This window comes from Anomaloglossus baeobatrachus, unplaced genomic scaffold, assembly GCF_048569485.1.
Source record: "Anomaloglossus baeobatrachus isolate aAnoBae1 unplaced genomic scaffold, aAnoBae1.hap1 Scaffold_203, whole genome shotgun sequence".
In the NCBI taxonomy this organism is placed as follows: Eukaryota; Metazoa; Chordata; class Amphibia; order Anura; family Aromobatidae; genus Anomaloglossus; species Anomaloglossus baeobatrachus.
The window spans coordinates 198,949-212,270 of NW_027441973.1; positions in this window are offsets into that span (position 1 = coordinate 198,949).

The following is a 13,322-nucleotide window of genomic DNA, read 5'->3' on the forward strand; positions in this document are numbered from 1 at the left end:
TTGTGCAGGGGACACAGGACGCATGCATTTATGCTGCAGTGTTATACGCAGCGTAAATGCATGAAATTATGCAAAGTGCGCACATATTCTAAGGGTGGCTTTACATGCTGCGATATCCAGCCCGATATCACTAGCATGCGACCCGCCCCCATCGTTTGTGCGAAACGGGCAGATCGCTGCCCGTCGTGCACAAAATCCGGCACCCCGTCACACACACTTACCTGCATAGCGATGTCGCTGTGACCGGCGTACCGCCTCCTTTCTAAGGGGGCGGTCCATTCGGCGTCACAGCGACGTCACTAAGCGGCCGCCCAATGAAAGCGGAGGGGCGGAGATGAGCGGGACGTAACATCCCGCCCACCTCCTTCCTTCCGCATTGTGGCCGGAGGCAGGTAAGGAGATGATCCTCGTTCCTGCGGCGTCACATGTAGCGATGTGTGCTGCCGCAGGGACGAGAATCAACTTCGTCCCAGCGACAGCAGCGATAACTGGCAGCGGACCCCCATGTCAACGAGGAGCGATTTTGGACGTTTTTGCAACGATTCAAAATCGCTCCTAGTAGTCACACGCTACGACATCGCTACAGCGGCCGGATGTGCGTCACAAAATCTGTGACCCCAACAAGATCGCTGTAGCGAAATCGTAGCGTGTAAAGCCCGCTTTACACCGCGTCTTTATTACAGTGAATGGATCCCTTGGGAGGTTTCACGTGATTCATGCCATTTGGAGATTTACATGTAAACCTATAACACTAATAGGTCAAGGAGAAGGGGCGTAACCTCACTGCGCCTTAAACCAGGCTTACTCGAAGTGGCATAATTAAGTGAGTACTTAGTCATCACCAGAGCCGTAAGGTTTGACTTTGCTGATAGTAGGCACCAGGTACCAATTTAAGGCAGTCCCTAGTTGTCGCATTCCACCAAGAGGTGAGTGGTGCCCAGCGAGAAAGATGGGGTGGGAACTACTGACTCTAGGGAAGAACAGGAAAGATAACCTTTGTCTCTTACTCTGACCAACCCTGAGCTCCCCAATGTCCCAAGACAGTTTTTTTCACCTTGTGTGTCGATCCTGTATTTATCCCTGTCTTACCCTAACTACAACCGTGTCTAGTGAGCAGGGCAGGAGGAACACTAGTCCTGCTCTATATTAATTTCACAAAGGGAAAATCACAGACAAGGGAAAAAGAAACTGCATTCCAAAAGAACAGGTGGGTAAAAAGAGAAGGGAAGCAAAATAAATCAAAAGGGAGATACTGAATACTACTACACCAAACAAACTTCCAAGCAGCAATCTCTAGGATCAAGTCCAAAATGATTTCTCTTTCCATGACTCACACCCCCATACCAAGAACATGGAATGGCAAGCTAACACTGGCAAATACTAAGGCAAAGAGGTGAGTTCTTAAACCAGATGGAAGTGGAGAAATCAGAACAGCTAGGAAAACTTAGGACGGTAAGCCAAGAAAGACACAAGGGTCTGCTTAACTCTAGTAGGGTGAGCACAAGGACAGTCTGCACAGCTAACTGGAAGGCAGAGCAGGTGCAACCAGTGCTTGTGTGTGCGGCGACCTTTTGACCCATGGAATAGGGGCGACCTCTTTCTGTCCTGATACCCCCGTAACAAAACCCTGTTGTAAGATCTCAGCATAGAGCACGGGATAAATGTGATTCAAAAGTCACAGACAGATGGAGACAAAACAAGACTGAGCACAAGACCTTCACAGCTGTCTATACATCATAGGGAGATTTCATGGCTCCTTCTCTCCATCTACCTGATGATCCTGAGGAACATCGGGATCTTCTTGTTTACAGTCCTGTGGGAGAAGAGGATGGGGACATCTCTCTGGTGTTGTCTTCTTACTGGATAGACCTGGAGGAGACACATACAGGGACTGAATTCATTCCTTACATACAGATAATAATAAGCCAAGTGTATTTAGTCCTGTCTATTACCTGGTGATGTGAGGGGCTGGGGAATCTCCATCATGACGTCCTTGTACAGATCTTTGTGTCCTTCTAAATACTCCCACTCCTCCATGGAGAAATAGACGGTGACGTCCTGACACCTTATAGGAACCTGACACATACAATGATACCGTCACCCCCGATCCCTTCATAGCGTTACTGTATAATGTCCCAGCATTCCCAGCAGTGTCACCTCTCCAGTCAGCAGCTCAATCATCTTGTAGGTGAGTTCTAGGATCTTCTGGTCATTGATGTCCTCATGTATCGGGGGGTGAGGTGGAGGCCCCGTGATTGGGCTCAGGGGTCTTCCCCATCCCTCAGACACAGGGGCCTGACAGCGCTCACTAGAGGTCTTCTTCACTACTGTGTAATCCTGGTTATGGAGAGACACAGTAATAAATCTCACTCCAGACATTTCCAGAGTCCTCACCTCTCCAGTTCTGTCCATCTGTTATTCCCATAGATAAGAATGGTGTAATGTGACGTCATCAGAATCTCTCACCTCTCCAGTAAGCCGGAAGAGGATCTCTAGGGTGAGGTGTAATATCCTCTCCGCCATCTTGTCCCTGTCCATATCCATCCTTCATGGGGCAATCAGGAAAATTTTCGATATTATAAAGGACCTGAATGGGGAGAAGATGAGCCAATCATTTGAGTAGGGAAGAAAAATTCAACATGACATGTGCTATGTAAGTAGTAAAACCGACCGATAAAAGTAGCACATTATCTTTATAAAAAAAAAAACCACAATCCTTCATACGGCAATGTGAACGGAAAAATAAAAGAGTAATTGTTCCCGGAATAAAAGTAGGGAGGTACGAAAGAGCAAAAACAAAACATTTCCCAGTTTTTCGGTTAAGAACAGGGCAATGGAATTAGGATTCGATGTTTTCTTGTGTCTAACAGAAGAAGAGGGGCCACACATGGCGTACGGATCTGTGCACTCGGTGACACACAATTTACCACCCATTTCTTGTATGAAGGCAGCAAATTAGTGAAAATTATCCCAATTACAAAATGTGCCCCATTATATTTCACTCCTAAACTAGAAAAATTATGTAGATAACAAAGTTTAGATATTCTAAACTGGTTTTGGAGCTCGTAGACTTTAACCCCTTAACGACCGTGGGCAGTAAAATTATGTTCTAGTGGTCATAGTGTTAATTCCCTCCCGCTGCTGCCAGCAGCCGGCGGAGATAGGGGCACATCTCAGCTGATTTATACAGCTGAGATGTGTGCCTAGCAGGTACGAGCAGATCCGCGATCTGCCTGTGGCTGTTAACCTCTTAAATGGCGCTGTCAAATTGTGACAGACCCAGTATAATCGCAATCGCCATAAAACTTTACTCATAGACCTCCACCGGAAGTCACGTGACCTGATCACGTGGATTCGATGGTTGTGATGGTAGTACAGGGTCATATGATGACTCCTGTAGCCCACATGACTTGGGTCCTGTAACAAGCAGCCAAGTACTGCAGGTTACAGGAGCTGAGTATTTTCCCCGATCTGACCAGTGCTGCTCTGATCGGGAGAAATGAATGAGCGATCAGACTGCTGATCGTTATAGCCCCCTAGGGGAACTAGTAAAATAAAAATAAGTAAAAAAAAAACAAACACTAAAAGTTCAAATCACGCTCCTTTCACCCCATTGACAATGAAAGGGTTAAAAAAAATAAAAATATACACACATTTGGTATCGCCGCGTTCAGAAAGGCCTGATCTATCAAAATATGAAACCAATTTATCTGATTGATAAACGATATAGCCAAACGCCAAAATTATGTTTTTTGGTCACCATAAATTTTGAGCAAAATGCGATAACAGGCGATCAAACTGTAGTATCTGCGCAAAAACGGTACAATTAAAATCTTCAGCTTGAGACAGAAAAAGTAAGCCGTCACTGAGCCATAGATCATGAGAACGCTACAGGATGCGCAAAATGTGCACCACTTTTTTGGACAAACTTCTCTTTTTTTAGCCCCTTAGGCTACTTTCACACATCCGGTTTGAGCCCTGCGGCTCAATCCGGCTGTGAAAACTATGCAACGGATGCGGTGAAAACACCGCATCCTTTGCATCAGTTTTTACATGCGGCCGGTCCGGTTTTTTCCGGTTGCGGCATGCTACTGAGCATGCGCAGTGGAAAATACCGCATGCGGCGACCGGATGCGGTTTTTTCCGCATCGCGCCGCATCCGGCCTCCATAGGGATGCATTGAAAAATGCGCCGCAGCGGCCGGATGCGGCGCGATGCGGTGTTTTTTGCCGGAGCAAAAAACGTTGCAGGGTACGTTCGATCCGGCCGCCGCATCGGCTAAATCTGCCGCATGCGGCAAAAACCGGACCGAACGCAAGCCCCTACGGCACAATGCGGCACTAATGTAAGTCAATGCAAAAAAAAACCGCAATCGGCGTTACAAAAGCCGGTTGCGGTTTTTCTGCAGAACGCCGTATTGTGCCGCAGAGCCAAAATCCGGATGTGTGAAAGTACCCTTAGATAAAAGTAAACCTATCCATGTTTGATGTCTACGAACTTGTACCGACCTCAGACATCACACCCACACATCAGTTTTTCTATATAGTAAACACAGAGAATAAAATATCTGAAGAACAATCGTGCAATCACGCTTTGTTTGCAATTTTTCTGCATTTGGAATTTTTTTGCTGTTTTCCAGTGCACTATATGGTAAAACTCATGGTTTCATTGAAAAGTAGAACTTGTTCCACAAAAAACAAGCCCCACATGGCAAAATGGACTGAAAAATAATAAAGTTACAGCTCTCAGAAGAAGGGGAGCGAAAAAAACAATAAAACCCCCTGAAAAATTGGCCGGGGGCGAAGGGGTTAAACATCCGGGCGATCTGACTCCTACTCTGTAGTGATGTTCTACAATGTCATTACATAGCAGTGCATCTATACGCAAACATGTGACAACGGAGAGGAAATCCGTCCATCTCTACATAAGGCAGAGACGGTTTATTACTGCCTCTGCCTTCTCTGTCCCTGTATACACAGCTCTGCAGTACAATGCAGCTGGAATGGCAAGGGACCTGACAGCGACACAGATCTCTGTGTGAGAGCCCATCCACCATCGGTACTTGCTAACTGTAATTGTTTGGGGTCTGGTAAGTTTAATTTTTGTTTTGGGTGGGTGGGTGGGGGGGGGGGGGTCAGTCTGCTTTCTTTTGGGGATGTCTGCTTTCTTTGATGACGAGTCCTGCTGTATTCTTTAACTTTTTTAGATGCTTGGACACTTCCCTATGGAAACGCAGCTAAGGCTTATTTTTAGAGTAGGGCTTATATTTTAATTACAGTATAGTCAAAAACAGGGCTGTGGAGTCGGTAAGCCAAACCTTCGACTCCGACTCCGACTCCTCAAATTCTCTTGCACCGACTCCGACTCCGACTCCGGCTCCTACATATATTGCTTATAGTTAGGTGAAAAATTTATTGTAGTACATGAATATGTGTATGTGAACATCAGACATTTAATAATTTTTATGATACAATAATCAAGATATTTGGATAGAACATAAAATATATTTATTGGAATACAACTTTAGAACACAAAAAACTGTAATAAATTGTAAATATGTAATACACTATGTAATATACAGTAGATTACATATATATCTTGTGTGTGTGTATATACACTGTATATATATATATATATTATATATATTACATATTTACAATTTATTAGTTTTTTTGTGTTCTAAAGTTGTATTCCAATAAATATTTTATGTTCTATCCAAATATCTTGATTATTGTATCATAAAAACAATTAAATGTCTGATGTTCACATTGTACTACAATAAATTTTTCACTTAAATATAAGCATTATACTAAATGTTGTTATTTAGTAAAATATTCAGCACATTCTGCATTGCACTCCTGTCCCCAATTTATTATATATTTTAGGAGTCGGAGTCGGTGCATTTTATACCGACTCCGACTCCACCAAAATGAGCTCCGACTCCGACTCCACGACTCCGACTCCGACTCCACAGCCCTGGTCAAAAAAGCCCCAAAAATCCTACTAGGGCTTATTTTCAAGGTGGAAAGAGCTGACTGTGCTTCCTCCCCCATACACAGAGGTCATGTGGTCACTGATAAGAAGGAAATTAAATATACTTAAATACTGAACTGACCCCTCCCGCCTCCCTACTTGGAATATGTGAAATATAAGAAAATACCATGGTCAATCCAAATTTCTGTTATTAGCCCCGACCAGGTAAAAATCAGCCATATATACAAAATAATAAGTGTTACTAAATAGCTAAGAAATATTTACATGTGGTCATAAACATATAATATGACAGTGTCCGGCTTTCAGTCATAGGGATGACCCTGATGAGGTTTTAGTCACTGCTCAGTATACAGTGATCAGTGGTTGTATACGTGCTCTCAGCACTGACTGACAGCAGGTTCTAATGCTGAGCGGCTGTCAGTCACTGCGGGGGCAGGGTATATATGTGGTAATCACAGAAATTTCCCTCATTTTCCCACCAGTATCGCTCGACATCAGCAATAAAAACCCGATGCTGAAGTTGGTTTCTTATTGGTCCAGTTTCTTATTCGGGGCTGAAGTTGTTTCTTATTTGGATTTTTTTTCTGTTTTTCTTTTTACAGGTTTAACAACAAACGTAAAAAAATCCCAATAATAAAGTACAATACAGCGAGGAGCCCGGATATGAAGATACTTAAAAGCAGCTACAAAAACTATAAAACGGGCACAAAACTGGCCATTAAAGTGGGCACCGGAGGTTTTTTTGAAAGCGTTAAATGGCCTTGGGTCACTGATCTCACACCACCATTATATAGTGAGGTCTCGCATCAGATTCAGGTCACTCCAGCCCGGCCCAAATGGGTTCTGGGCATCAGAACTGGCAGCAAAGTGAGCAAATAGCCAATTCACTCAGATGTGAATAAGTAACTGGTGTTCTGTAAAGTTCTCTTCCGGCTGATGTAAATGGGTTTCTGGCATTAATTTGTAATCATAAAGGGAAAGCCGCCATTGTTCTCTGATTTCAGTCTATTCTCATATTATTATGGTTTCACCTATATAGATCAGTGGGCCAAGGCCATTTAACCCTTTCCACAACACCCTTCGGTGCCACTTTGATGCCAGTTTTGTGCCAGTTTTATCACTTTTGTTGCTGCTCTTCAGTGTATTCACATCCGGGCTCCGCACTGCAGTGGATTATATTGTGATTTTTTATTTTTGTTGCTAAAAACCATTAAAAATTTTTTAAAAAAAATCGTCGAATAAGAAACCGACTTCAGCCTCGTCATAAAAGCAAAAACAATAAATACGATGAGAGGAACATGAAAATGAAGCCGAGGAAATCACGAGAAAATGCGCAACATTTACTTGAATATCCGAACAAGGAAAAAGATTTTCACAGATCTTTAACCCCTTTATAACTGCCTTACGGATTAAAATGGTAGCAGAAAAAGGTACTTATTCTGATTCGCCGTTTTAAAACAGCGGCAAGAAATAAAGTGTATACCGGCCCTCAGCATCGGAAAATCTCCATGGTTTCAGCTACCGGGGATAGCTCAGACCCTAGAGATCACGATTCAGGGGGGAAAAAATGATTTATCTACCACCTGGTATAATTAATCAATGTAGATGGGAGATAAGTCGCCTCCCTGGTCCCCCGATGTGGCCAAAGTGCCCCCCTAGTCCCACACTCAACCCCATGATCTAAAATGGCCGCCGCGCATGCTGCGCTCATCCTCCTCCTCTGAGTTCTGTTGCATCTCACATGTCAGATGTGACATCAAAGGTCTCACCAGGTCCAGCCAGGTCACCCCCTGTCAATCCCCAGTCTCTCGTTACCTCCTGCAGTGACGATCCCTTCTCCTCCTCCTAAAAAGATGCTGGCTGCATGTGCAGAATGGCTCTCAGTCGGCTCCCTGCTAGTAGTGACACTGAGCTTACTGCAGCTCACACTGTCGTGCTGCGGACCCAGGAAGTGTGAGTGTAGCATCACTGCACCCACACTCATCACATGGGGGGTCTGCACTTGCAGAAAAAGGGAGATATGTTCTCTGAGCGTGCCCCCTATATTCTGGATTTTCGTCATGGGATTTCCAAAAAGGATTACGGTGGACCGGATTTTTTTTTCTTTTCAATAAATTGGTGAATGAGGGAATGTGTTGGGGAGAGTTTATTCAAATAATTTTTTTTTTGTCTTTTTTTTTTATAACTGACTAGGTTAGTGATGGCGGGTATCTGATAGACGCCATGATATCATTAACCCCAACCCCATCAACACCATTTATTACCTCATTTGCCACCGCATCAGGGCAACATGAAGAGTCAGGGCGAAGCACCAGGATTAGCGCATCTAATGGTTGTGCCACTTTTGGGGCGACTGCGGCCTGTTATTTTTAGGCTGAGAAGGGCCAAATAACCATTGTCCCTCCCACCCTGAGAATACCACACCACAGCTGTTCCTGTTCACTTTACCTTTACTGGAAATCTATTTTTTTTTTGGGGGGGGGGGAACCCCCACTTTTTTTCTTAATTATTTATAAATAATGAAAAAAAACAGCATGGGGAGACCTCCATTTTGGATTACCAGCCAAGGTGAAGCTGCCACCTGTGGTCTGCAGCCGTCTGCTTTACTCTAGTTTTGTTGTTTTTGTTTTTTTTTTATTATTTATTTATTTTTTAGGGCTGCATACAAGGTTAAACACCCTTTAGTGCCCCATGAAAGTTACTAAAGGGTGCCAGCTTAGACTATGCAGGGGGTGGGACATTATAAATGTGTTTGACATCTATTTATCTAGCCATCCATCCATCCTAGCTTATTAGGCTATGTGCCCACAATCAGGATTTGCAGTGGTTTAGACATAGAGTGTTTTGACTGCGATGATGTGCAGTACAAGCACAGTAGCAGGATGTTTAGAAATCTCATCCCCACTGTGCTTCCTTTCTCTGCAGCATAAACTGACCAGCGGTGCGGCTTCCTGAGACGCAGGATGTCAGTTTATACTGTGGAGATGACAGTATTCTTCGCAGCCTGGAGAATAAAGTCCGCAGCGGCCTGAACCCGGATCGTGAGCACGAGCAGCTGCATTCTCGTGTGGACAACACTGGCATCTGTGCAGAAGGCTGACACTGCATCCTCACCGGATCATGGGCACAGCCTAAAAGTGCGAAATTTGGCATTACAGCGACATTTTTGTGAACTACCTGCTCACTATATCCCTGAATAAAATCTTTGAGTGGTGTAGTGTCCAAAATGGGGTCACTTGTGGGGGTTTCTGCTGTATAGGTGCCTTAGGAGCCTTGCAAATGCGACATGGTATCTGCAATTTATTTCAACTTTTTCAATATTCACGTGGTGCTGCTTTCGTTCTGAGCCCTCCCGTTTGTCCAAACACAGGTTTCTGACCACATGTGAGGTATCACCGTGCTCAGGAGAAAGTGCGGAACAAACCGTGGGGTCCACTTTTTGGTGTCAAAGTGACACTGGTCAGAATTGCAAAAAATGGCCCCGTCATGAAGTACAAAACTGGCTTCATCCTTAAGGGGTTAATCTGAATGTACAAACCAAAAACAGAATGAAAACGAGTCTGGAATAGCGGAAAACTGGTCCTGAACTGGTTAAAGTTGAAAATAGCTGAGACATGAAGGGTTAATGATAATGATTACCTCAAAATAATAGAGACCCTGCACCTACCTCCACCTGCAGAGCCGCACACTAGATATATAATACCCTGCACCTACCTCCTCCTGCAGAGCCGCACACTAGATATATAATACCCTGCACCTACCTCCACCTGCAGAGCCGCACACTAGATATATAATACCCTGCACCTACCTCCACCTGCAGAGCCGCACACTAGATATATAATACCCTGCACCTACCTCCACCTGCAGAGCCGCACACTAGATATATAATACCCTGCACCTACCTCCACCTGCAGAGCCGCACACTAGATATATAATACCCTGCACCTACCTCCACCTGCAGAGCCGCACACCAGATATATAATACCCTGCACCTACCTCCACCTGCAGAGCCGCACACTAGATATATAATACCCTGCACCTACCTCCACCTGCAGAGCCGCACACTAGATATATAATACCCTGCACCTACCTCCACCTGCAGAGCCGCACACTAGATATATAATACCCTGCACCTACCTCCACCTGCAGAGCCGCACACTAGATATATAATACCCTGCACCTGCCTCCACCTGCAGAGCCGCACACTAGATATATAATACCCTGCACCTACCTCCACCTGCAGAGCCGCACACTAGATATATAATACCCTGCACCTACCTCCACCTGCAGAGCCGCACACTAGATATATAATACCCTGCACCTACCTCCACCTGCAGAGCCGCACACTAGATATATAATACCCTGCACCTACCTCCACCTGCAGAGCCGCACACTAGATATATAATACCCTGCACCTACCTCCACCTGCAGAGCCGCACACTAGATATATAATACCCTGCACCTGCCTCCACCTGCAGAGCCGCACACTAGATATATAATACCCTGCACCTGCCTCCACCTGCAGAGCCGCACACTAGATATATAATACCCTGCACCTACCTCCACCTGCAGAGCCGCACACTAGATATATAATACCCTGCACCTACCTCCACCTGCAGAGCCGCACACTAGATATATAATACCCTGCACCTACCTCCTCCTGCAGAGCCGCACACTAGATATATAATAACCTGCACCTACCTCCTCCTGCAGAGCCGCACACAGATATATAATACCCTGCACCTACCTCCACCTGCAGAGCCGCACACTAGATATATAATACCCTGCACCTACCTCCACCTGCAGAGCCGCACACTAGATATATAATACCCTGCACCTACCTCCACCTGCAGAGCCGCACACTAGATATATAATAACCTGCACCTACCTCCTCCTGCAGAGCCGCACACTAGATATATAATACCCTGCACCTACCTCCACCTGCAGAGCCACACACAGATATATAATACCCTGCACCTACCTCCACCTGCAGAGCCGCACACTAGATATATAATACCCTGCACCTACCTCCACCTGCAGAGCCGCACACTAGATATATAATACCCTGCACCTACCTCCACCTGCAGAGCCGCACACTAGATATATAATACCCTGCACCTACCTCCACCTGCAGAGCCGCACACTAGATATATAATACCCTGCACCTACCTCCACCTGCAGAGCCGCACACTAGATATATAATACCCTGCACCTACCTCCACCTGCAGAGCCGCACACTAGATATATAATACCCTGCACCTACCTCCACCTGCAGAGCCGCACACTAGATATATAACACCCTGCACCTACCTCCACCTGCAGAGCCGCACACTAGATATATAACACCCTGCACCTACCTCCACCTGCAGAGCCGCACACTAGATATATAACACCCTGCACCTACCTCCACCTGCAGAGCCGCACACTAGATATATAACACCCTGCACCTACCTCCACCTGCAGAGCCGCACACTAGATATATAACACCCTGCACCTACCTCCACCTGCAGAGCCGCACACTAGATATATAACACCCTGCACCTACCTCCACCTGCAGAGCCGCACACTAGATATATAACACCCTGCACCTACCTCCACCTGCAGAGCCGCACACTAGATATATAATACCCTGCACCTACCTCCACCTGCAGAGCCGCACACTAGATATATAATACCCTGCACCTGCCTCCACCTGCAGAGCCGCACACTAGATATATAATACCCTGCACCTGCCTCCACCTGCAGAGCCGCACACTAGATATATAATACCCTGCACCTGCCTCCACCTGCAGAGCCGCACACTAGATATATAATACCCTGCACCTACCTCCACCTGCAGAGCCGCACACTAGATATATAATACCCTGCACCTACCTCCACCTGCAGAGCCGCACACTAGATATATAATACCCTGCACCTACCTCCACCTGCAGAGCCGCACACTAGATATATAATACCCTGCACCTACCTCCTCCTGCAGAGCCGCACACTAGATATATAATACCCTGCACCTACCTCCACCTGCAGAGCCGCACACTAGATATATAATACCCTGCACCTACCTCCACCTGCAGAGCCGCACACTAGATATATAATACCCTGCACCTACCTCCACCTGCAGAGCCGCACACTAGATATATAATACCCTGCACCTACCTCCACCTGCAGAGCCGCACACTAGATATATAATACCCTGCACCTACCTCCACCTGCAGAGCCGCACACTAGATATATAATACCCTGCACCTACCTCCACCTGCAGAGCCGCACACTAGATATATAATACCCTGCACCTACCTCCACCTGCAGAGCCGCACACTAGATATATAATACCCTGCACCTGCCTCCACCTGCAGAGCCGCACACTAGATATATAATACCCTGCACCTACCTCCACCTGCAGAGCCGCACACTAGATATATAATACCCTGCACCTACCTCCACCTGCAGAGCCGCACACTAGATATATAATAACCTGCACCTACCTCCACCTGCAGAGCCGCACACTAGATATATAATAACCTGCACCTACCTCCACCTGCAGAGCCGCACACTAGATATATAATACCCTGCACCTACCTCCACCTGCAGAGCCGCACACTAGATATATAATACCCTGCACCTACCTCCACCTGCAGAGCCGCACACTAGATATAATACCCTGCACCTACCTCCACCTGCAGAGCCGCACACTAGATATATAATACCCTGCACCTACCTCCACCTGCAGAGCCGCACACTAGATATATAATACCCTGCACCTACCTCCACCTGCAGAGCCGCACACTAGATATATAATACCCTGCACCTACCTCCTCCTGCAGAGCCGCACACTAGATATATAATACCCTGCACCTACCTCCACCTGCAGAGCCGCACACTAGATATATAATACCCTGCACCTACCTCCACCTGCAGAGCCGCACACTAGATATATAATACCCTGCACCTACCTCCACCTGCAGAGCCGCACACTAGATATATAATACCCTGCACCTACCTCCACCTGCAGAGCCGCACACTAGATATATAATACCCTGCACCTACCTCCACCTGCAGAGCCGCACACTAGATATATAATACCCTGCACCTACCTCCACCTGCAGAGCCGCACACTAGATATATAATACCCTGCACCTGCCTCCACCTGCAGAGCCGCACACTAGATATATAATACCCTGCACCTACCTCCACCTGCAGAGCCGCACACTAGATATATAATACCCTGCACCTACCTCCACCTGCAGAGCCGCACACTAGATATATAATAACCTGCACCTACCTCCACCTGCAGAGCCGCACACTAGATATATAATAACCTGCACCTA